This window comes from Schistocerca serialis, chromosome 6 (genome assembly GCF_023864345.2).
Source record: "Schistocerca serialis cubense isolate TAMUIC-IGC-003099 chromosome 6, iqSchSeri2.2, whole genome shotgun sequence".
Taxonomy (NCBI): domain Eukaryota; kingdom Metazoa; phylum Arthropoda; class Insecta; order Orthoptera; family Acrididae; genus Schistocerca; species Schistocerca serialis.
The window spans coordinates 47,618,968-47,640,918 of NC_064643.1; the positions used below are offsets into that span (position 1 = coordinate 47,618,968).

General features: G+C 39.0%; 1 protein-coding gene across 5 annotated transcripts in view; it reads right to left on the reverse strand.

Moving 5' to 3' along the window:
• The window catches only part of LOC126483784 (ankyrin repeat domain-containing protein 1-like), a 116,276-nt gene that overhangs the window by 5,401 nt on the left and 88,924 nt on the right, over positions 1-21,951 (reverse strand). For 4 of the 5 annotated variants that reach the window (XR_007587778.1, XR_007587775.1, XR_007587776.1 and 1 more), the window contains exons 3-4: positions 7,449-7,691; positions 7,202-7,349 (exon numbers count right to left, since the gene is read on the reverse strand). The exons of the other annotated variant lie outside the window; for it this stretch is intronic. The gene's annotated coding sequence lies outside the window, so the exon portion shown is untranslated. The remainder of the gene's footprint in view (positions 1-7,201; positions 7,350-7,448; positions 7,692-21,951) is intronic. 5 annotated transcript variants of the gene reach the window in all.

Here is a 21,951-nt window from a genome sequence, read left to right on the forward strand (position 1 = left end):
ATCTAGACTTCATGAGAGTCAAGTCCACGTAAAGAAAAACAAGCCATATGTTTCCTCACGCCAGCGTCTCGACAATTCATCCCACCAGCCAGAGCGTACTACCGCCAGACGTTGTGCGAAATGCAGTACAAAAAAGAAGCAAGTGCGCACTTTCTGGATGTGCGCTGAATGCAAAGTGCCTTTGTGCCTTAGCAAAACAAAAAGGTGCTTTCAAGATTTTCACAAAAAGGAATAAGAAACATATTTTATTTGTAAGGTTTGTAATTTGATTTTGTATTGTAAATGACCAATTGCCAGAAATAAAATTATTTTACATTAATTATACTAATTATTACTGCTTAGAGTAGAATTTAAAGGTGAGTTACAAGCACAAACCAAGATATCTCAAAAACTTTAGGTACGGCCCTAAGTGGCATGGTGGTATATTATATATACCACCATCTAAAACCAAAATCAATACAATAAAAAATTTTAATTCATGTTTTCCTTTATTAGCAACCCCACCAGACATAGAAAATGCATGTTTTATTAAAAAATTAATTAAACATAAAATCTGTGCATCAAAGAGTTAACAAGTTGTTTTATAGAAGTAATTGAAGATTTAACACGTGTCATTAAAATTTCAGTATGGAAAAAAATCAAACACTGCGTGTGACATGACTTTTACCAAGCACCCCTATACTCTATACAATGAGTTGATAAAATATTAGGAGTTACCCACATAGAATGAGTGGTATCATGCAACAGATTAATGTCTCCATTTTTTACATACCTATCCCTGCACTTCATAGGTCAATGAAAATGTCAGAGCTACTGAGGTAAATCTTTCCAAATAGGTGAGGCTCTATACCAACTCACTGTTGGAAATTAAAGGGGCAGGATAACAAATGAGGGCAGCTCAAGGAGTGTGTGTTGATCTCTCAATAAGATTGGCAAGCAGGGGGTAAGTAGCTACTGGAATGATACTACCGATGAAAATAGCAATACTTTAGTGATTGATGGATCTACAGACCAGAGCCTCAGACAAATTCGTATATGTATACACAAAAAGGTAGAATAATTGAATAATCTTTGGGAATTGCATATAACAGCCAATTGTGTGCCAGAGTAACTGTACAACAACATTTAGTCCATTCATGCACGTGATGAGGCATTAGCTACTTAAGACAAGAGCTCCTTTCATCTGATCACCACCAGAATGTATACAGCAAATTCCACAACAGTGGATCAACAAAACTTTTAAGTGAAAAGATCGAAAATTGTACTCCATAGTACAGTAGAAGAGTGATGGGAGATTTTAATGCACAGGTAGGCAAAGACAGAAAGGGATTGGAGCAAGTATTGGGATGTTTTGGATATGGAGGCAGAAATGAAGAAGGGGAAAGACTCCTGGATTTGTTCCAGAGGAATGGAATGAAAATAGCTAACAGCTGGTTTATGAAGAGAGAAAGTCATGTTATCACCAGATACAGTTGGGAAGGAAGAACCAAGAGTGTAATTGATTATATTCTAGCAGATAGGGAATGGGGAGACAAAGTAACCAATGTGAAGGTAATTCCAAGTGTGAGTGCAGATGGAGACCATAGATTACTGGTGGGACAATGGAAAATGAATCAGTGTGAAAAATAGAAAACAGAAGAAAGTGATGAGGATACGGGATTGGAAACTGAAGGAGAGTGAATGTGCTGAGAAGTACAGAGAATTAATCACACAAAAATTTCCAAAAGAAGTTTTCTGCGATGTAGAAAAAGAATGGAGTTTATTCAAAGACACCTTAGTCGAAGCAGCACAAAAAGTATGTGCCAGAACATCTGGAAAGGAAAAAATAAGACAGACAAGTTGGTGGGATGATACCACAATCCAAGCAGTTAGAAGGAGAAATGGAGCATGGAGAAAGTGGTGGAACACTAAAAATGACGAAGATCATAAAAATATATAGAGGAAAAGAAGAAGTGCAAAGAAGTAGTGGAAACAGCAAAGAAAAAGGCATGGGAAGAGTTTACAAAAAAACTTGAAGATGTGAAGAGCAATAAGAAATTATTCTATAAAATGATGAAAAATAAAAGGAAGGCTTCTGAAGTACCAGTAAAGATGGAAACAGAGGATGGTACCATTATTGAAGATCCAGGAAATATAAAAGACCTCTGGAAAGAACATTTTAAGAAGCTGTTAAATGCTGAGGAGCAGGTACATGAGGAAACAACAAATAATGGAGAAATTGAGAGAAGTTGGGAAGCAGAATTAGGACAAATTACACGGGAAGAAATGGAAAAAGCTGTGAAGAAGATGAATGGGGGGAAAGCCCCAGGACCTGATGAAGTATCAGTGGACATGATAAGAGCAGCAGGTCCAGTGGGAATGCAGTGGCTGTATAGAGTACTATCAAGCGTGTGGAGAAATAGTACAATACCTGACAACTGGAGAACAGGAGACATTGTTCCCATCTTCAAGAAAGGCAATAAAAGACTTTGTAAAAACTACAGAGGAATAACCCTTATGAGTCATACAGCCAAGATTTTTGAAAGAATTTTACTAAATCGAATAAGTGAAAAGATAGAAAACGAGCTGAGTGAAGAACAGCACGGGTTTAGGAAAGGAAGAAGCACGATCGGCCTGATATTTTCTATCCACCAACTGCTGGAAAAATGTTGGGAGTATAACAAAAGGGTGATAATGGTTTTTATAGACATAGAAAAGGCATATGACTCAGTTGACAGGGAAAGACTCTGGGAAGAAATGAAGAAGATAGATATAGAAGATGGATACATTAATGTTATAAAGACAATGTACAGAGGACACAATTGTAGAATTAGAACACCATTGGGGAACTATGAATACTTCCAAATAAGACAAGGACTTAAGCAAGGAAGTATTCTATCTCCTGCACTTTTTAATGTCGTGATGGAGGGAATGAATAGAGCAGTTAAAGATATAGTAAAAGAAAAAGACAAAAAAGATGAGTTTTGCAGATGATATGGTAATTTGGGATGATAAAGAGGTAGATGTGCAGTTACGGCTTGATGCGTGGAAGGAAACAATGAAAAGGTATGGATTAAAAATAAATAAAGGTAAGAGTGAAGTAATGGTATTTGGAAGAGAGAAAGGGATCAACGGAAATATTACCTTGAATGGAGAACCCCTCAAAGTGGTAGAAAGTTTCACTTATTTAGGGAGTGAAATATCTAGGGATGGAAGAACATCTAACGAAATTGATAGGAGGTTACAGAAGGGAGGCAATTTCTACCAAACAATAAAACACCTGATTTGGAAAAATGAAGTTTTTTGAAAGAGCAAATGTATAAGAATTATTACATCCCTATTGTCACCTATGCTGGAGAAACATGGACAATGACAGAAAGGGACTGGAGCAGACTGCAAGCAGGGGAAATGAAATTTGTCAGAGCAGTTATGGGAAAAACAAGAATGGACAGAGTAAGGAATGTAGAGATTAGAAAGGACCTTAAACAAGGAAGTATGAGAGAAGAAATTGAAAGAAAGAGATTAAGATGGTATGGGCATGTTAAGAGGATGCATGTGCAGAGACTCTCCAAAATTATGGAAGAACTAAAGGTGGATGGGAAAAGACCTAGAGGGCGCCCAAGAACACGGTGGAAAATGGGAGTGAGAATATCTGTAGAAAGGAGAGGTGTGACCTGGCAGCAAGTGGAGGAAGAAAAGTGGTGGGAGGACCGAGCCAAATGGAGAGGACTTGTCAACACCCAAACCCGGCAGTAGCTGGAGCGGGATTCGGATATAGACAGTACAGTACAAGAACCATGTAGATTGAGTCATTCCAGGTGCCTCTACCTTTCGGTAATTATAGTAATATGTAGTGAAAGGCAAGACAAAGAAACTGTACGAGAGATAAGGTGGAGGGAATGAGGGCAGACAGAGAAAGAATTTTCTTACAGGAAGATTTATAAGGCACATATTATTAGAACAGGAAATGTTTTTGGTAAGGTATGACGAACTATGAGAGGAGGAAGGGGTGTGGGGGGGGGGGGGGGGGGGGGAAGGGCAAAACAGTTATTTAGGGGCAGTTGGCACTTGTGCAGACTAGACAATGGGTGTTATGTGGAAGCAGCCCAAGTTGTGAACCAACTATCGTGAAAAATCTAGAATAGGGCCAGCGGCGTACTTATACGTTTCACACAGGAATGTTTTCAGCACTTCTTGTGAGGTATAATGGAACAAAAGAGGGTATGTCAGCTGTGTTAAACAGCCAATGAGATAGCAGTAGGCAGACTATGTGTTTCGATGTAATAAATTTGAAAGAAAGGATGAAACAGTGTTGTAAACAAGAATCATATTTAACTGCTCCCTGTTTGAGTTACAGCTATTTAAACTGTGTTAGCATCTGAAAACTAAGTACAGTGTCACAACCCATGGTATATTCGAGAAAGCAGTGAAATATCTTTCTCCTTTTGAGTTGGTATGCAATCAATGTACACGAGAACAATGAGTAAGTGGATCAATGTTTTTTACTTAAATCATGGAAGAAGGTAGGTGGATTGGTGCTTTTTAATATATCACATGCGCAACTATCAATGAATACTGATCCACCTACCTTCTTCCACGATGGAATTAAAAAAACATTGATCTTGTTACTCAAAGTGGAGGCTTATGCTGCACTTCCAGACGATTCCACCCACATTCTCTTTAAACGTCATTTCACCATCACATCTGACATTTTCATATCTCTGCAATTAATCCATGAGATATACACAAGCTGATGACATCATCGTGCAGAACAATCACTGAAATCAGTAATTTATAGCTTGCGCCCCTTATCACAAAATATTTCTCAAAACTCACGAATACACTGAAAAGCAGAAAACATAACAATGCTTTACAATTTCAGCACTAGAAGTATATTGTCTGTTCTCGTCTCTCATTCAATATGTCAAAGAATCATTCTTCTGGCTACGCAAAACTGTCACGTCACCAACCAATGAGCAGTAGATAAGCACCATTTTGGCTATCGCTGGCCCTGACCTAGTCCTCTTTTAGTCCAAGGTGATTGGTATGGGCATCAATGCAAGTAAGTAGTTCTTTCAATGATTAGAGTTATAGTACATTAGTTTTAGAAAATGTATGCACAATAAATTTATTTTCACTTACATATTCTTGGAGCTAAATTTGCTTCAGCAGAGAGGTAGGATACTTCAGGTAGCAGTTGTTCAAGCAACCGCATGTATCTTACTCCTTCCATCCATTTTCTTACAGTGTGATTACGAGACTTGGGCGATACGTGGTACACCAAGAAGTTAAATTTCCCACACAAAATATTATCAAAGCAAACACACACACACACACACACACACACACACACACACACACACACACACACACACACACCGTTTTTATGATCCTAATAATGGAAGACCACCAGCTTGTGGGTTTGACGATGTTAAATCATCCACACATTCTCGAAGTCTGTTCAGCATTCTAACAATTGCTTCTCCGTTTTTACAGTTGTAGGTCAGGTTCATGACCTCCCTTGCTAATTCCCGTGCATCTTGCTCCTCTGATGAAGTTGAGCTTCTGGGATTGTCACTGCCTTGGTTTACTGCCTCCTCACTGCTGGTATCCTCTGAACTTTGTAATACTGGGCTGGCAGTTTCAGACCAGCTGTTGCTTGAGCCAAACCCAAAGGTCTCATCGAGACAAATTAAAGGGCTGTTCTTGTAACTGTCATTCAACTTATGAAGTCCCAGCCAGGGTAATAAATGAAAATTGCGCAGAAATGTTTGCATGGATATTTCCACCTTTGGAAGTCTTCACATGTGCAATTAGGCTTTGCAAAATTCACCACCCATTTCCCTCACTGAGCTTTTGTAAATTCAGTTTGTGCTGAATAATGTCTTTTCATTACATGATTCACAAATTCGTGTGACTTGTTATGCAAGAAATGAGGACTCTCTCTGCTGTAAGATTTGACGGCTGAATTCTTCAGACAATATTTTTTAAACAGGCTAGGGAGGAAATCATTTATTAAAACTTTAACAACACCTGTCAATGTTTTATTTGCTGAATGTCTAAGAAAAAATATTTCACTTTTTTATTTAGTGATTCAACACCATTAGTAGTAGGTATATTGGCGAAGAAATTCTTCTTGTTGTCATATGCCTTCACCCACCTTTCAGATACTGAAAGCCATTGCTTATTAAAATAATCAAGTGCACCAGAATTTCTAGTTAATAATTCATGAGATTGAAGGTTTTGTTTTGCAGTTAAGAACTGTTCTTCAGATGGTGACTCAGTAATTTCTTCACACAGCTTCAGACTTTGCTCACTATCTCCCGGTATGTCTAAATTGTTCTTTTTACTAAGCCACTGTTGCCAGGCTTGTTTTCGATGAAATAGACAAAGATAAACCCTTGACATTGGAAATGTTCCTTCAATTGCCCGTATCTCAGGCTCAGAAAAATCTGTAACCCATTAAACTGGATTCCAATCTGGGTTCCATGCCTTGAAAATTCATAGAGCCTCTTTAATTGATGCAGTGTTTTCTACTTGAATGAAGAATATCCCAATGACTAAATAGCACCACATTAGCTTTCACTACCAAGAAAAATAATGGAATGTCATACTTCGTTGTCTTGTATGTTGCATCAAGCAAACATACCCTACCATACTTTTTCAAAAGTTCCCTTTGCCTCATGTGCTGGTAACAAAAAAGCAATGGCTGCACTTTTCCATTGTCATCTGTAAATGATCTGAAAAAAAATGTCTCATCCTTCGATTCCTTTTCCCACCCATTAATTTCATTCCTGAATGCATTTTGGTCAATAACAGTTTTCTTCAAATCAAACAGAGCCTGATACATATGGCTATAAATTGTACGATCTGTTGGGTAAAACATTATGTTCATCTGATCTGGTCTGTTTTCCCTAGTGAAATTGTTTTCCACAAATCTTTCCAGTTCTAACTTAATAATCCGAACTGAGTTCATCCACTTTGTAACTATATCCCTGATCTCTTTTGAAAACAAAGGTTGTATGTGTCCAATTGCTTTCACACATTCAATGCCATGATTATGGTGGCTTGCTTGGGAGGCAGCCACATAATACCGCAGATAACGTTTTGGTGCCTGTGTCGACTACAAGTCTCGTTTCAGTTTCTCAGTAACCTTTAATACAATAAAAATTTATCAATGAATTACAAATATTTATATACAAGAGCTAGCCAAATGACATACCTTTTTTTTTTTTTTAACTGTCTGTTGCCGAGTTTATCGAATAATCGGGGAATACCCTGACACTCTTAACGTCCAATGTTGCTGGACAGCCTTTCTTTTGTGTGTCCATGATAACTTTTCTCTTCTTTTTTGGGTTAACATGGTCCACCTTTATGTATAAAATGAACAAAATTTAATAAGTCCCTGTAACTATTCCTTTTTGATTGAAACTATATATAATTGGTACTAAGATCTTTATTTTACTTACCAGATGATCTGCAACAGGAGTCTCCTTTTTATGATATAACGGGCCAAGAGTACGCACTCTTTTTACTATGCTTTCAACACAGAAAACAGGGCCAAAAAACTGTATCGGTATGTTGTCTTTTGTGTGGCTGTAGTAGAAGCCTGTCTTGTCTGGTAAAAACAGACTTTTAATTAAATCTACAATCATGTCACTGCACATATATGGGGTAGGCCACTGATGTACATGGGAACTTCAGTAGCAGGCCTATGTAAAATATGAATGATAGCATTATGAAAAACCAACAGAATTTAGCGCAAAAACCAATTACACTCCTGGAAATTGAAATAAGAACACCGTGAATTCATTGTCCCAGGAAGGGGAAACTTTATTGACACATTCCTGGGGTCAGATACATCACATGATCACACTGATAGAACCACAGGCACATAGACACAGGCAACAGAGCATGCACAATATCGGCACTAGTACAGTGTACATCCACCTTTCGCAGCAATGCAGGCTGCTATTCTCCCATGGAGACGATCATAGAGATGCTGGATGTAGTCCCGTGGAACGGCTTGCCATGCCATTTCCACCTGGCGCCTCAGTTGGACCAGCATTCGTGCTGGACGTGCAGACCGCATGAGACGACGCTTCATCCAGTCCCAAACATGCTCAATGGGGGACAGATCCGGAGATCTTGCTGGCCAGGGTAGTTGACTTACACCTTCTAGAGCACGTTGGGTGGCACGGGATACATGCGGACGTGCATTGTCCTGTTGGAACAGCAAGTTCCCTTGCCGGTCTAGGAATGGTAGAACGATGGATTCGATGACGGTTTGGATGTACCGTGCACTATTCAGTGTCCCCTCGACGATCACCAGTGGTGTACGGCCAGTGTAGGAGATCGCTCCCCACACCATGATGCCGGGTGTTGGCCCTGTGTGCCTCGGTCGTATGCAGTCCTGATTGTGGCGCTCACCTGCACGGCGCCAAACACGCATACGACCATCATTGGCACCAAGGCAGAAGCGACTCTCATCGCTGAAGACGACACGTCTCCATTCATCCCTCCATTCACGCCTGTCGCGACACCACTGGAGGCGGGCTGCACGATGTTGGGGCGTGAGCGGAAGACTGCCTAACGGTGTGCGGGACCGTAGCCCAGCTTCATGGAGACGGTTGCGAATGGTCCTCGCTGATACCCCAGGAGCAACAGTGTCCCTAATTTGCTGGGAAGTGGCGGTGCGGTCCCCTACGGCACTGCGTAGGATCCTACGGTCTTGGCGTGCATCCATGCGTCGCTGCGGTCCGGTCCCAGGTCGACGGGCACGTGCACCTTCCGCCGACCACTGGCGACAACATCGATGTACTGTGGAGACCTCACGCCCCACGTGTTGAGCAATTCGGCGGTACGTCCACCCGGCCTCCCGCATGCCCACTATACGCCCTCGCTCAAAGTCCGTCAACTGCACATACGGTTCACGTCCACGCTGTCGCGGCATGCTACCAGTGTTAAAGACTGCGATGGAGCTCCGTATGCCACGGCAAACTGGCTGACACTGACGGCGGCGGTGCACAAATGCTGCGCAGCTAGCGCCATTCGACGGCCAACACCGCGGTTCCTGGTGTGTCCGCTGTGCCGTGCGTGTGATCATTGCTTGTACAGCCCTCCCGCAGTGTCCGGAGCAAGTATGGTGGGTCTGACACACCAGTGTCAATGTGTTCTTTTTTCCATTTCCAGGAGTGTACCTTGTCACAACAGTTCATAAACTAGTACAATCAAGATCAGTTTATTCATACACAAATGGATATAGTTTACTATTGGATACAAGTAGTTGTCTTTGACCACTGAAGCAAACAGCATGGAAGTGATGTCAGTACTTAGTTGCAGTATTTTCACTCACTAATGGGTATATAGTTTTGTAAATTTAGCAGTTTTAACTGTACAGGAACAATGTACCAAATGATCAATAGATATACAATACAGAGTCGCCTGTAGTCAGTGAGGTTTAGGATGCACTGTAAAAAATCTTGCCAGAGTAGAGGCAGGAAGATTGGCATTTCGTGCTTCGATGCCGTTACAAATACTCAATTAAAGAAAGTATCAGTATCTACACTTGAGCTACATTTTAATCCCTACATGTCTTAAGCGTTTCCAAAATCAAGTTCTTTCATTTCTTCTTCCCACATGCCTTTTGTTCACTGCATTCTGATAATGTGTGCGTGTTTTCTTTTCTTTTTTTTTTTTTTTTTTGTCCCACATTTCTCATTTCTGGTGTACATGGAGAAAACTAATTGTTTCCTTCACACTACAGTAACAAATTCTATTTGTACATTCTATACACTTTGCCAATGGTTGTCCTTTTTGAAATTTCAGTCTTAGTTATCCATTCCCATAAGCAAATTTATATTTTTAGCTACATAACCATTAATGTTATTTGGCAATTGTTTCGTGTGTGCTACATGGCTTGCTGTCTTCCCCATCCTACTATGATTGATTTACCCAATTGAACATTACGTAGTGCAAGAATGAAAAGTGTAATGTGTTCACAGAATGAAAATATGCAAGACATGTTTAACTCGAGAAATGTACAAATGGAATGTCCCGTCATACCACTCTTGAAAAACACATTTAGGAATGGAACATCCTTTTTAACTTCCATTGAGAAGTGAATATTTGGGTGTATCAAATTTAGATGATTTAGAAAGCTGTTTAAACTGTCATTTCCAAGAGGACACAAGTATTGTCCACATATCTGAAAAACATGCAGGTTTCAATGCTGCCAACTACACGGCTAGTTCCTCGCGCCACAGCTGTCGAAGATGTCACCCAGCTGCATTCATGTAAGTTGTTCGAAAGACAGAGATTTTGAAATATTGGCCATTGAATAAAAAGGATTTGGCATTGACCATAACTTAATCTGCTATGCACGTGAATTTATCACCTAGTGGTAGTGCGGATACTTCTCTTCAATAAATTAAGTTATGTATACAGTCTTCATCAGAAAAGTTAACATTATTTTGTGTGGAGCTATAAATACAAATATCACAGATGTAGCTATGAGATGCATTATAAACAGCCTTCACAATCTTGTCATCTCTGCAACAACCTTAAATACAATAACAGCATCAGTAACTGATCAAGTGGCCACAAATGTCGACAGGAAAAAGTGTGGTGTAATTGTAAAAGATCTTGGTATCTCAGACCATTTGTGCCAAATAATAAAGATGCGTGACAATGGCACCTGTGGTACAATACCCTCGGCCTCATATTTCTCACTGACATGCAGAATACACATATAGATGTAAAATCTGGTCTGTAAAACCGAAGCTGGACTTAGGCGTGTAGAGAAACCAACAAAAATGCCAATTCTCTCAGTTCTCAGCATTATTTAAGTGCAACTTTGGAAATAAATTTTTGAAAGTGCCCACATCAGTACCAATGACTGACTAAAACAAATACATATAGAAAAAAGTCCTCCCAAACCCATAAGTACCTCAGATTCATGAAAAAGAGTACTGAACTTTTGTCACAAGTACAAAAAGAGTATTAACTGCTGTAAAAGGTTATTTAATGACAAAAATAATAACACACGTGAAGCAGTTTAAGGTGTCATAAAATAGGAAACAAGGGGGGGAGATACAAAAGCATAAGAATGTAGAAATAATGGATGGGGATAAAGTAATTAGTGGCCCACACCACCTAGGAGACTGTGAGTGACCACTGTTTTAAGTTGAGCAAAAAAGAATTAATAAGAAAAATTCTCAAAAACAAGTATAATGCCCATAGATAATTGTGCACTTGAAATATGCACAGAAGAAGTCAAATCCCACGAATTTCAATTTGAAGACAGAAATATGACAATGTTAAATTAAATGTATATGGTACTTTTATAGACTGTAGCAAACACTAAATTTCAAGGAATGAATACTGATTATAAATTCTGAGTAAGTGGATGGACGGACAGACAGTCAGTCGCGAGTGCGCGTTCCCGCACCCACGCATGCTCATACATGCACGGGTGCACGCACACACACCTCCCCCCCCCCCCCCCCCCCCCACACACACACACACAGACATACAGACAGAGAGAGAGAGAGAGAGAGAGAGAGAGAGAGAGAGAGAGAGAGAGAGAGAGACAGACTTGTAAACAGCATTCATCAGCATATTGTGACCCCATCATAGTAATGTATTCACAGACACACTCATTTCTAATCTATGGAACTCTCTTCTGTGAAACAAATACACATAGAATGAATTTACATTTAGAAACCACAAAAAGATCCAGTAGGATAATAACAAGAATAATAATAATGCTATTTATACAGAAGTGTTCAAAATATGTGGGGTATTACGCATAAAAGGGAACAAAAAACTATCTCCCCTGTCCTGATATCAGTCGGTAGTGTGTGTTCCATGTAGTGCTACATTATGAAATAATATTGGCACAGTAGTAACACCAATATCGATTGTAAGTAGATTATACTATGAAACTGTATGTATGTGACTATGAAGTGGTTGTTCTTTACTAGTGAAGGTCACTGAATTGTAAGAGAGAAAGTTGAAGTTTATACTAAACATATTCAAAAAACTAACGGATATTTAAAAATAATGGAATTTTATAACATACGTCAGCTCATGAAAGAGAAATTGTACTTTGAGTGCTGGTTCATGCTAAGGGGATTTTTCACTATAAGGGGATTTGTATTGTGAAGTATAAAAGATGTAGGGAACCTCTCTCTAGAACGGAAGTGGCTCGGCGCACGGTAAAAAGTGGTTTCGATGGTCGATCTGGGTGGCTACTGGGTGAGAATGCTACGCAGTAAGTGGCTAGCTGTCATATGGTTAACATCAAGGGTGCCAAGTGAGGCATTTGGAAGCTAATATACATATTAAAAATTTGCCATGGATGTGGATTCGGCTGTCGGTTGGTGCTTTTGGTATTATGGAATGGCTCTAAAATGAGAATGTGCAAAAGATCAGTGCCAGAGTGTGTAAGTGTTAATGTAATAATACCTGCTTCACAGGTGGTGAAAAAGGCACATAATTTGAACATATATGAAATGTAAATTTGCATTTATTATCACCATGAACTATTTTATGCAGTTAATTAAGCTTAGTGATTGAGTAAATTGCTAAACAGGATAAAAAAATATAAAATATTTCAAGTGGGGTTAGGTATTAATATTAGTGAATTACAATTTGTTTATAAAATAATTACAGAGTTAGCCTGTAGAGAAAGTAACAGTTTATGGGTTCCCATAGTAATCTTTTCTCCAATTAAAAGATAATTGGGGTTTTAGTTGCTTTTAAGAGAAATCTGTGATAATTCTAAAAATGGGAGCATAATAAGTGTATGTGTAGTATAATTTAAGTTCATTTGTGGTATGTATTTGTTGGCTAAATCAGAACTCTTTTCATGCACAACTACAGTCCAGTGTGTACTGTGGTAATATCTCAGTGCTAAGTTGATTAATGATTACTATAGTAACTATTATTATTGTGTGTTCAGAGCCATTTGTTTTCATATGATTAATAATTTATGCAAATAATAACTACTGCTATCCACAACTTAGTTTGCCCTGTAGTTATGAGTATCCTGTGCATTATCCAAAGAGAGAATTAATGAGTCATTTTTGCAATATCATATTTACATTCTATGGATACAATATTTCAAATTATTATGCCTAATTAGGCTGGCAACAGTTTTTTGTTTCATTCACATGAATTTCACTACTTGTATCATCTCCATAGTAAAGCCTGTTAAGTCTCTCTATTAATTGCCATATACACAAAATTATTGTCCGATGTCAATTATCCATTAGACAAACACACGGTTAAAACTAAAAATACTCTCAGAGGGTAACACTAGTTAGTGTCAAGTAAAGTGTGAGCATTATACTTGGCGCAAGTGCGCAACCTTGAGTTATACTAGGCGCGGCGTGACAGGACAGTCATCAATTTTACTCACTTAAGTACAGTTCAGAATGTAAATGTTGGGTGAAAAACAATAGTAAGATGAGTATTGTATGTCCAGTGGCACGAACTTGCAATACATCAGGAAAAATAATTAATAGAAAAGTTCCCAAGTATTTTTAAGATAGAATATAAAATAGTGACAAAGTTAAAATGGATACAAAAACGACAGTAGGCCAGAACGAGCAGGACGAGAAAGTAGAGAGTGCACTGTGTGGCAATAGTTCGCTAGACAAGAACACAGATGACGCCACAAGACGGCAACAAGCTTTCGTGGAGTAATATACGCACGTGAACGATCAAATTCAAATGATGAACTCGTCACATATAAAACAAGGCAGGAAAGGCAACACAACTGTAGACAGTGGTTAAGTCAACAACTCAATGGATATGTTTAATTCATCAAAAGTCAAGAGTAAAATGAGTGAATCGCTAGAAACAAAATCTGAATGACACTTTAGAACAAGAAAGCGAAAAACCACTAGACATGACCGAATTGTCAAAAATGTTAGCTGCACAAACTGCAGAACAAGGTAGGAATATTAACAAACAATTTGCAGCACACAGTAATTATATTAACAATCAGATTAAAGTACTTGAGAAAACGCAAGGTAATCAGATTAAAGCACAAGGCCATCAAATTGAAATGCAAGGGGTTAAAATTAGTTGACAAATTGAAGAGGTATACTACAAAGTAGGCATTGTGAGCAAATGAAATAAGGTATTTAAAAATTAAGATGAATACTATTAATAACAATGTTGCCACTATGCAAGGACAGATTGGCGACATTAACGATAGATTTGACACAGAAATAATGAAAATAGAGGACAACGTAGAACCTTTGGTAATAACAAAAGTTGATGAAAAAGTTATCGGCCTCAAAACCGAATTAATAAATAAATGTAATACTGAAATTTCTCAATTGAGACAAATGGCGACTGATTCCGAAAAAGAATTGAGTAAACCAGTAGCAACTTTTGAAAAGAAGTGTGAACAAAACACTTCACAGATTCAAGGTAAAGTGAGCAATCTTGAACATAAGATGAGGGGAAAACCAAATTATGTAGCCATACGAGAGAAAGAAAGTGTAAGGATAGACGAGTATATTGTGTAGGTTCGGTGGATGGCAGAATGCCACAGAAGGAGGTGTGGGAAGGATAGTGGGTAGGACATTTCTCATTTCAGGGCACGACGAGAGGTAATCGAAACCATGGCGGAGAATGTTATTCAGTTGCTCCAGTCCCGGATGGTACTGAGTTACAAGGGGAATGCTTCTCTGTGCCATCCTTACACAACCTCTGCTCCCAATCCCTTACCCCATGGCTCATACCCCTGTAATAGACCTAGAGGCAAGACCTGTCCATACATCCTCCTACCACCACCTACTCCAGTCTGGTCACTAACATCACCTATCACATCAAAGGCAGGGCTACCTGTGAAACCAGTCATGTGATCTACAAGCTAAGCTGCAACCACTGTGCTGCATTCTATGTAGGCATGACAACCAACAAGCTGCCTGTCCGCATGAACGGCCACCGACAAACTGTGGTCAAAAAACAAGAGGACCACCCTGTAGATGATCACGCTGCCAGACATGATACCCCTCATCTCAATGTCTGCTTCACAGCCTGTGCCATATGGATCCTTCTCAATAACACCGGCTTTTCTGAATTACGCAGGTGGGAACTTTATCTGGAATACATCCTACGCTCCCGTAACCCTCCTGGCCTCAACCTTTGTTAGTCACCGTCCTCACCCATCCAGCCCCCTCCCTGTTCCCATTCCAGCACTACACAACTGTCATTTCACCACCACACCCAGTTTTTTAATTTTTTTTATTTTTATTTCTCTCCTTTCCGCTACTTACCCTGTCCCCCCTCCACACCTTCTCTCCTACCCTCTGTCTAAACTGTAACATTTCACTGTCTGCCACTCCCACCATACTATCCCTCACCTCCTCACCCTAGCCACCTCCTTACCCTCACCCAGTTGCCACTCCCATCATGCACTGGTGCTGCTGCTAGCAGTTTAGTTTCAGCTCTCTCGGACTGCAGATGTGTGTGCTAGTTCCACTTGCGCGAGTGTGTGTGTGCGCGCACATGGGTATATGTGTGTCTACTGCTGAGAAAGGCCTTAATGGCCAAGAGCTATGTTTGTGTGAATCTTTGTATTGTGCCTATCGCGGCTCAACATCTCCGCTATATGGTGAGTAGCAACTTTCCTTCTCTCATATTGTTACATTCCATCCTGGACGTCAAATTATGTAACTGATAATGGATAGCACCCCTTAGACTTTTTGAAAAATTGTGAGAGTAATTTCCCTGATTATTTGACGGCTCAAGAAAAAAATTAATATGGTTATGAGTGCCCTAGTAGGTGATGCAAAAAGATGGGGGTTAAGTCTAGATACGGACCAGACGTCTTTTGATGGGTTTAAACAAAAATTTATTGAGGAATATTGGTTAGAACAGGAGCAGGACTATCTATGGAGAGAATTTATCATGGCGAGGTTTTATCATAATAAAGGAAGGAACTCCTTGAAAGAATTTTGCAAAATGTGGTACCAAAAATTTACCCATTTAAGAAATAGGCGAACAGAAACCAAAATAGTATGGGAACTATGAAAAAAGCTACTGGACGATTCAAAAGGTTATGTGGGAAGTAACCATAAAAGCTTCTCATCATTTTTGGAAAGAGTAGAAGACTAGGATCACTGGAGAGGAAACCGTGATTATCGTCAAAACAATAACAACGGGACGAGAGAAAATCACGATCAGAATGAACAACCGGAGAACAAACGTTACTGGGTGAATATGATACAAAAAGGTAGAGGCAGTGGTAGCAGTAGCTCATCATTTCGCGGTAGGAGATTTGTACCACAAAACTTTGAAAATCAAAATGACGCAGAAAACTAACAACGCCCGCGTGTATTACGGGCGAGATTTATGCGGACGAGTTTTATGGGCCCAAAGTAAAGAAACATTACAACATTAACCCAGACAGTCCTGAATTATTTGTTTTTTTCAAAATTGATTTATATCTTATCTGCATTCATTCACAAGGTTGTAAGGAAGAAAGTAAAAACAATTTTGAGTATTTATTTTTATTTAGCATTTCCAAAAATGGGCGTCCTTCCAGAAGGATGTCAGGACAATAAGGAAACATGTTTTTAAAGTATATGACATTGCACAATTAACTTGTTTTGGTTTTCATACTTTCAAACAAACATAAATAAATTTGAGTTATGAGCTAAAACAGCTAATAAATACAAAAAAAAAAAAAAAAAAAAAAAAAAAAAAAAAAAAACAACAAAGAAAGTAACCTATAAACATATTTTATGCACTAGTATGGTAAGACAAAAAGCACAACGTAGTAGTTTTTTTGTGGCAACTTCGACATTTTAGCTGCTGCTTCTTTTTTGTTATCTCGTCCACTGGTAATTCAGCAACATAATGTTCTTTCCCATCAAATATAGAATCTAGCTTTGCCCTCTTACTAGGATGTCCTCCGAGGGTAGTGACACTCTTGTTACTTTCCAGAATTGCAGTGACAATTCGATGATGAAATATCAGATGATCTAAGTGTTCTTCGTTGTGTTTGTAAAGATTCCAGACATTTTGCTCTGCAATGTCTATAAAATGTGTAATGATCGGGAAATACCACTTTTTTCCTCTTATAAAGCATCTATATAGGGATGCATTTGGTCAGCTCGATCTATGCCTCCCATATGAGTATTGTACGAGTGTAATAAGTTAGGTTGAAGCACACTAATCCTTTTCTTTTGTTCCCTGGAAAATATTGCTACAGAACGTAGTGGTTGCGCTCTGTCAAAGTTGGTGGCTACAGTAACAACAATGTTGTCACATTCCAACGTACAATGGAAATCCCGGATGCTGAGTCAGAACAAACTTCATATGATCGTCTATTTTCTTTTATCATTTTATCTACAGATGATAAGAGTACAATTCTTAACTCTGTTTCCTCTTATTGTTCCTGTTGCTTCCACACCCCTCTCTTTTAGGTCATGTAGTAGTTCAATGCTGTTAATGAGGTTATCAAAGTATATGCAGTATGGAACACGTGGAAGTAACTGGTCAACATAAGTCATTACCACACCGTCCCCCATACCTTTCGTTTCATAATCCTTAATACACGTGCCACCTCCTTGGTAGGGTTCGAGTCAAATAATATATCCACCACTTGTGCCTCTACACCAAAATTTGAATCAGAAGTATGTGACCATCGATTCATCGACAGAATGATGCCACACGTGAGGCGCAAATTGTTTGAATCTATCATTCAGCATACACAGTAATGGGCGGATTTTCCCAAAACGGTCTGATTTATCTAAATTGCCATTGTTGCATACATGCGAATTGGAAAAGATAAAGTCAAATCGATCTCTGGAGATGGCATTTGTTACGATGTGGTCGTGACTGTCTTTATCTGATTGCCAGTACATCTCTCTGCGTGTCACTGTTACTTATCCACTTAGCAGAAGTATTGCAGTAAACACCAACATCTCATCTTCTGAACAATCACCTAGTCTATTTCTCTTGGCTGCGTACTGATTTGTGTAAGTGACCATCATTTGAAGCACTTTGTTATCAAAAAACTGTTGGAAATATTCAAGCGGTGTTTGCCCTTTCTTCATTGCAACTGTGAACATTAGAGGCCATACAAGTGTTGGATTAACTATTTCACCACTTTTCCAGTTATATTTCTTGAGGTTTAGAACTTCGACAGCCTTGCTGGTTTGTTTGTGGTTGTTGTTGTTATTGTTGCTGTTTTTGTACTCCTGGAGGGTCCTGGAACAACATCAGAGGTAAAGGATTGTTTCCTTGTTGCATTCACAGCATTACCATTGGTAGAAATGGCCAAATCACAAAGCGCAGTAGCATTGAGCTGACTTGGTGGTAATTTATCTACACTTGGATTTTCTTCAGCAGCCGAATCTTTATTTGTTACGTCATCAGTTGAATTTAGAGGACGGTGTAATGTTGCGTTCACACCAGTATTAGGTATTTCCTCATCTTTTGATTCTAACATGTCCAAAAGTTCCATCAGTGTACATCGTTTTCTGTGAATACAAAATGACAACATATTACCCTGACGTTCTTCTGGAAGGACGGTTAAAAACATTATGGAATTACAACTGACGAAAACTTTCAATCGCAATATGAACCCATAAATAGTGTAGGTTAATTCTCTAAGATATTATATGACAAGTTTCAGAACTATTGACGCATTACGAAAGATAATATACATACCCATCGACGACAAGGTCAGACAGTTCGTCCATGGTAAAATCGGCCCTATTTTCAAGACACAGTTTCTCACTCACTATGAATGACGGTGTCAAACTGATTGTCACAGCGCATAACTGACTCTGCCTACTTCATATAACAATGCATCACAGTCCGTTGCAACAATGCATTATTCACAAAAATAAATAGTTTCAACAGTGAGTGACGTCGTCCTTCAAGAAGGACGTCAGGGTTATCTGGGTTAAGAAAGATGAGTTTAAGACAAGAGCAAATGATAGAGCCGTATCACTAGGTAGTACAAGCAGAACGACAGGTGCTGACACGTATGAGTCACACACGGGTGGAAAAAGCGACAGCAAGCGAACTAGGCCACAGAATGCATTGAACTTTGAAGGAGCGATCAGCTGGCCACCGTGAGACTGCAGTAGCTACAGTAGTAAGAAGAGATGACGTAGTAAAATAATTTAGTGGACCTGTTTCGGTGGAAAATATCACCGAAACTAATAGAGGATCGTATCTGTTAGTCAGGTGGAAAGGTAGAGAAGCTGTACAAAAGCGAGTCATCAGGGATCGAAAAGGAGAGTGATAATGTAATTAATAGTATAAAGCAGTATGAGAGGGGAAATTTTGAGGAAGGTTGTACTGCCAGAAATGTAATAAACGGAGGAAATGTTGGAGTAAGGACGTTGTCCGTAAATGAAAATCAGGTGGAAATAGGAAACGCCGTGCAAGGTGCGCATGCAGCAAATTTAAAAGAAGAGGTTAATGAGAATAAAGACGACGCCGTGCGAAGCACGCAAGCTGCTAGGGTTAGGGAAATTGGTGCAGAAAATAGGAAAATGGCCAGTATGAATAGAAACAGGGGGGAGGATGAAATCCTCAATAGTGTGGATGTGATCCTGACTGACAAAAATTTCGTACAAGAAATTGTTGGCGATAGTGATGAAGATGTAGATTCCGACGATTACATGCGAACCACTAAAGTTCATGACGATTATACTAAGTATGATGTGAAAGTTGACATCATCCGAAGCGATATTGTGGAAGTGCCTTTAACTGAAAATAAAGTGGGAATTTTAGGAGATGACCAAAAAATCGAAAAGAATTAAAATAATGAAGTATCGAAAGATGAGTTGGCTTGTTGTCTTTAGGGTAGCATTCATGCTAGAATCAGATAGTGAGTGTGAAATGAGTGGCAGTTCAGGTGAAGAACACATAGAAATAGAAGAGAGAGAAACAAGCATAACCAAAAATAAATATGAAAGGCTAAATTAAGTTTTTTAAAGCAAAATCTGGTGGTAGATACCTAATCGAAAAAGGAAGAGCCTCCTGATGATACGGTACTGGGGCAAGTTCTGATTACAGGAGTGAAAGACTTTGAACTTTCAAAACTGAAAGGGGGCAAAAGTTAATGAGAATTGTAAAGGAAATAGAGATCAAAAAACCGAAAAAGCCCATGGATATACATGAGCTGTCAGTAAATAAACATTTCCTGGAGCGATCTGATGGTCAAACAAGATTTGTTATGGGAGGAACAGGAAAATACAGAAAGTGGAACAATTAAACAAACCATTATTCCAGTCAAAATTTATGATATTAAATTACAGGTACTTTTAGATACTGCCTCCAAAATTAGTGCTATTTCAAAATCCTTCTTTGAATACATCTCAAATAAATCTGGATTGGTTATGTCAGTGATAGGATGAAAATTGTAGGAGCAACTGGCAAGTCCAATAAGCTCATTCGGAGACAAGTATAGGTAGATTTTTAAATTAATGGACAGAAATTTGAACATGACTTCTTGGTCGTACCTGAGTTGAGTAATGAAATGATTTTGGATATTGATTGGTTAGACAAAGAGAAAGTATTCATCAATTGTGGCAACAGAATTGTCAAAATTAATAGTGAATCTGGCATTTTGCCAATTAAGTTTGTGGAAAACTAAACTTTACTGGACACAAATGTTGAGTCACTGGTATTAGAATTAGACCCGGGAAATGATGGTTTGTCAAATCTATATGAAATTTACATGAGGAACTTGATAATTGATGATACAAAAACAGAAACTTTTAAATAAATTATTGATGAGATACAAGAACTTACATAAGATGAGTTCTCAGATAAACCAGGGACAGTAAAAAGCTTTGTAACTGTTAATGAGGATGTGATCTCAGATAAATCAGGGATGGTAAAAAAATTTTGAATACCGTATAGATGCAGTAGAACACTAACCATTTTTCATGAGACCTTACCCAGTACCACTAGCTAAGAGAGCAGTAGTACAGGCAGAAATAGATAAAATGGTCGAATGCGGGGAGGGGGGGTATAGAAAGGAGCAATAGTGAATATAATAGCCCACTAATCATTGTAAAATTAAAAAAAAAGGATGGAGGCGTGCGGGTTGTAATCGATGCACGAACTCTGAATAAAGTAGTCAAAAGGGAAGTAGATCAACGGAAAACTTAGACGACATGTTACAAAATTTCCACAATGTAAAATATTTGACTAACTTCAACCTCATTGGAGGATATTGACAAATCCCACTACATAAAGAATGCAGAAAATATACCGCATTTTTATTTGCAGGAAAATGTTACCAGTTTAAAGTTGTTCCTTTTGGTCTCAATACTTCTGTTTCTGTTTTCATCAGAGCTTTAGATTCTGTACTAGGAAGAGAACTCAGTGCTGGATTAAATATCTATGTGGATGACTTATTGATTGCCACTGAGAATCGGAGGGAACATTGTGAGTTGTTGAACAAAACCCTTTCTGCTCTTCAAGCAGGTGGAATGACATTGAAATTGAAAGAAATAAAGTTTTTGGGACATATTATAACCACGTCTGGGATTGGAAAGGACCCAGAGCAGTTAAACACTATCGAAAAATGTCCGCCACCTATGAACTGAAAGAATTTGGAAGTGTTTCTCAATCTTTGTGGATTTTATCGCAAATTTGCACAGCGGCAAGCGTTTCATCTACATCTACGTACATACTCCGCAATCCACCATACGGTGTGTGGCGGAGGGTACCTCGAACCACAACTAGCATCTTCTGTCCCTGTTCCACTCCCAAACAGAACGAGGGAAAAATGATTGCCTATATGCCTCTGTACGAGCCCTAATCTCTCTTATCTTATCTTTGTGGTCTTTCCATGAAATGTAAGTTGGTCGCAGTAAAATTGTACTGCAGTCAGCCTCAAATGCTGGTTCCCTAAATTTCCTCAGTAGCAATTCATGAAAAGAATGCCTCCTTTCCTCTAGAGACTCCCACCCGAGT